Below are 5,153 nucleotides of genomic sequence, written 5' to 3'. Positions count from 1 at the left end.
TGTGAATCTTAAAATTAGGATATTATAAATATTATTTAATATTTAATTATTTTTTCCTTAAAAGTTTATTTTTATAATCTTATAGGCACCAACTTTGTTCTGATATATTAATTTTTTTAAATGATTAATTTATAATGAAAATTGATGAGAATTTGTTTAAGTACAATAATACACATATAACAGAGAAAAAAATAAAAGGTTCAAACCATATAAATAATAACAAAAACACAAACAAGATTATAAAACTCGTAAAATTTTGAAAATAACGATTATACTGCTCCATTTGTGTGACAGGCTTACTTGCATTGTTGTCATATAAATATTATTATCGTTGAATTTTTATAAGATGTACCCTGGAGTCTACTTAAATATTAATTAATATAACAAATATTCACCTTTTGAGGTATTAATATTCATTTATAATCGCATACAAATTAAAATTAATGTGGATGTGTATCTTATGATAAATTATTACTTGTTTGGAACCCAGTTTTGTAACTCGAGCTGGCCTGGTATGGATTTTTTTTTTTAAAATTTACTTAAAAGAATTATTTGTGTTTTAAATATTATATTGGGTATTAATTTAGATAAAATAATGTTTTAAAATATATTTTAATTATGTATATATTAACAAATTTAATAACATTTATTCATTTAACTACGGTAGTCCCTTTCAAAAAAAAAAAAAAAGTCATATTATGAAAATAAATATTCTCTTTCAATTTAAAAAAAAAGAGCTTCCATCTGCGCTGGTTGTGTTTTGAATACACTGGTTTTCAAATATGTGTGGCCCGGAAGTGAAGTTAAGATGTACTAAAAAAAAATATTATGTGCTATATAAATAAGAATTTTGTATTGAAATACATAAACCTTGATAAAATATTAAGTCTCACCGTCTCAATTTGTTCTATTAAACTCGTTGTTTCTTTCATATTGATTCATTCGGTCTAAAATCCACGTATTTGAAAGATTGTTTGGTTTTTTTATTCGTTTATCTATAGGAAAGTTATTCTCCTTTTAATGGTGGTGTTAGTGGGTATTCAATCCCAACCAAGGAAACGTTTTCATTTGTTACATATTTCGATGGTTCACGATCCTCTTTCATCGACTTTTCTAATTTACGATTCTGAAAGATTTCTTAACTTAGTCTGTAGATCAAGAATTAAATGTCAATTTCTAATGCGCATGACAACCATAGTTCCATATCCTCGTGGACCAGCTTTAATAAGTCGAAAATTTGGGAGAAATACCAAATATAAGTTTTATTCATTACATGTTTGAGGTTTGTTTTTCTATTTTCAAATTGAAAGCTTTAAATTTATCCGTCCATTACTTTAATTGATGAAATATTTAGGGCGATACAATGTGTTATGTTGATTTATTTTCAATTTATTTTATCTTTTGTATTATGATTTCTTTTAAATTCTCAAATTGAATGTGTTTGCTTATATATTGTGAATTGAACAAGATCATCATATGTACATATTTTAATTTGATGAATTTAAAGATAAAAAATTAAACGGTATTTTCGTAGCAATTGGAGTTATGAATTTTGAGTTTATGGATAATATGAGATCTGTAGTTCATGATAAATTATTAAAATTGAATGAATTATAAATTATCTTGTAATTTATATTGGTAAGATTATATGACACTACTTGTAATCTTTGTCATTAGAAAAAATCAGCAATTAATAATTTTATAATAATAAACTAATTATTATAAATCTTGAATATTGAATTACCATAAAATTAAATCTTATTATTATTTATTATTATTATTATTATTTATTTATTAATATTTAAATTTATTCAGGTCTCAAGTTTGATTTTCATTGAAATTATTATATCCTCTAAATCCAAGGTGAGTACAATTTAATCTGAACACTTTATTTATTTTTAATCTTTTTATTTAAATTTGAATTAAAATGTCCATTTTGTAATAAGGTTGATACAAATGTGTGGATTTTCACTTTGGATAATTAATTACGGAATTTGTAGGTTAATGGACACAGATTCAGATCCTACAATCATCAAAGGAATTTGAATCAAGATTAATTGGAAATGATGAACACCAATAGATGTGACTTCTCCAGTTGATATTCCAATTAATAATCTGCGGTTGGAGGAACTAACCCTAATAATTTCAACCTAAAATTTCCAAGGCTAGAAGAGCTTATAATCCAAATTATTTCAACCTAAAAATTCATTCCGAACCAAGAATGAAATAAAGATTATTAAATTTGGAACTTGAAAACTTCGGTTAAAAAAGAAACGGCTTGGATTCGGGGAAATTTGATGTTAGAACAGTACTAGCATAAGCCTCAAAAATAGGTTAGCAATATATTTACCACTTCCTTTATGTAATTTAGTAAATACAGCTTTTATTGATCAGCTAGTTAGAAGTTGTGATTGATGGTTGTTAATATATTAACATAACATTTTTATGGAGTTAATTTGATTATTTAGATGTATTTGTTAAAATGTGATATATTTATAATCAAATTCATATAGTAAATAAACATGACAACTCACGCACATGCTTAAAAATAATTATTTATAATATATATTTAATATTTTAACTTAATAATTTTATTTTGGTACAAGTAGCCTAATCTACTCAGTCTGAAACTATGAAAGAAATGGTATTTTTCTTTTTATTTTTTTTTAGATATTCTTTCTGGTTGAATACTTAGTTACACGTGAGAAAACGTTTTGACAACACAGTCTACAAAATTATTGATTTTTTATAAAAATATAACAATTTTACGCATTATTTACGAAACTTTTTTCATAAACATGATTTTAAAGGAAAATTTTATTTGTAGTATATTTCTGAAGGTCATGCCCAATCGATTCATAATCATGTTTATAAGTTTATAATGGTATGTGGCAAATAAATGCTAGAAAATAATGTTGAAGTCATACATATTTGTGAGAGAGCAAATTTTGAATAAATAATTAAAATTATTTCAAAATTAATGTTAGTGTACAAATAAATCAGAATTAGTGTAAGAATCATCTAGCACTGCTAAAAGAATACTCTATAGCAATTGGTAAACCAATCGCTATTAATTTCAAAATTAATTACTATAGGCCTATAGCGATTGGTCATAAACCAATCGCTCTCAATCGACATAAGTCTTCTTGTTGTTGCCTTAATTGGCAACGGCATTTGGTAGATAATCAATCTCTATATGCCTATAGCAATTGGTATAATAACCAATCGCTACTACCCAAATCATTTAGTTTCCTTTAACAAGAAGAGTCTTTTATACATACATTTTAACATACAACATCTTTCAACATAATTGAAAAATTTTATCAATTCCATACATAAATCCTTTCCAATAGTCTGTACAAATAAACTAAAAAGGATTCACTACTACAAAATGTTTGATACATGAAAATAATAGATAGAGTTGTTTTAAAAAATAACAAACCATTTGGAGAATGAGAGGTCTTTTGGTGCCCATTTCTACTTCACACGAATTCATAAGCATCCTTCTCATCAACTATGTGTTGTTTATTGTGAGGAAGTGTTTCAATTCAGCCATTTGAGAACTACTATTACCAATCTGTGACCGTCTTCTGTGATATCTGATACACAATAGTGTCAATAGAGCCAACAACACTCCAATAACTACTCCTATAGAGATCCCAATAATCAGTCAAGATGACTCCTCTTTTTTCTTCCAATCACTTCTTTACTTAAATTGGTTACTGAAACATATTGATATTGATAAACCTGCAAAGTTAAACATAATCTTAGAGATCAACATGATGCGTGATGCCTTAAGACCATAGGATGTTGGAATTCCACCCTTTTCCTTGCCAAAAAAATATGACTAAATATAGATCCTGAATCATTTTCTTGATGAATAGAGATCCATCTTAACAAAGTTTTGTCGAAATAAAAATGATTGAAACAACAAGGTACGACGAGAGACCTAGACTAAATAAACAGGGAGAAAATCTAAACTAAAACTCAAGATTCTATGATCTTCCATTATTGATCCTTAAATAGAACAGAGATTGTTAGAAATGATGAGTATTTTATCAAGCTTTGTCCCAACAATAATGATAGGAACACTAGGTTCATAATGCCTCACTTCAGGAATCCACTGCAATAAAATCCAAAATCAATCGTTGTCATTTAAGTCAAAAACAGAAAATGATGGAGTAACATTCAAACATTCCTGGCAACATTTTCATAACTGGCCTTACTAATAAGAGAAAATGTAAGAATGAAAACATCTGCTCCTCGATAACTCAAAGGTCTAAGTCTATTGTAATCCTCTTGACCTATAATTAATGTTACCAATTTCATAACTAGGATATATATACAGATAATGAAATCATCAGGGAAAGATTTTACTTGCGGTATCCCATAACCTTAGATTCACTAGATAAGAAGATCTAGAATTATTGATTCTTCGTTTAGAATTTATTACAGAGACTTACAGTTGGGAATGTTTTGCTAATGTAAGAAATCAGCATACAAGTTTTTCCGACGGCTCCATCACCGACAGTGACGCACTTGAAAAATCGAGAAACGCTCATTTTTTAGCACGATGAGTAAGTAGATCTTTTCAAAAATGTTCTATAAAAATGAGAACTTGTAAATCACTCTTTCACCTCCTATAAATATTCAAACCAATGATAAGGGTGGTTACGAGGGTTAAGGTTAAAGAATCTTTGTTTAGTATTGATGGGAATAAAAATCCGGATCCTGATGGATTTAATGCACAGTTCTTTAAAGACAATTGGTCAGTTGTGGGTAAAGACGTTACTGATGGGGTTCTGGAGTTTTTCAAGAATAGGAAGATGCTAAAGCAATGGAATACAACGGTCCTAACCTTGATCCCTAAAACTACGGTACCCAAGAAAGTACAAGATTTCAGACCAATTTCCTATTGCAATGTGATTTATAAAATCATTTCAAAAATCATTTCTAAACGATTTAAAAATGTCATAGGAAAAATTATAAATCTTAACCAATCTGCATTCATCCCCGGTAGAACAATCTCTTATAATATTCTTCTCATGTAGAGCCTTTTAAAAGGCTACGGGAAAAAGAAAATATCCCCGAGAGTGGCTTTCAAAATAGATATCAAGAAACCTTTCGACTCAGTTAGATGGGAAGCCATTCTG

General features: G+C 27.8%; 1 pseudogene; it reads right to left on the bottom strand.

Annotated features, from left to right (window-relative positions):
• Positions 1 to 3,482: 3,482 nt before the first annotated feature.
• LOC124924214 lies at positions 3,483 to 4,562 on the bottom strand (annotated as a pseudogene).
• Positions 4,563 to 5,153: the final 591 nt, after the last annotated feature.

This window comes from Impatiens glandulifera, chromosome 2 (assembly GCF_907164915.1).
Source record: "Impatiens glandulifera chromosome 2, dImpGla2.1, whole genome shotgun sequence".
NCBI lineage: Eukaryota > Viridiplantae > Streptophyta > Magnoliopsida > Ericales > Balsaminaceae > Impatiens > Impatiens glandulifera.
The sequence above is the reverse complement of the archived record's forward strand: the minus strand, read 5'-3'. Positions and strand labels throughout refer to the sequence as shown.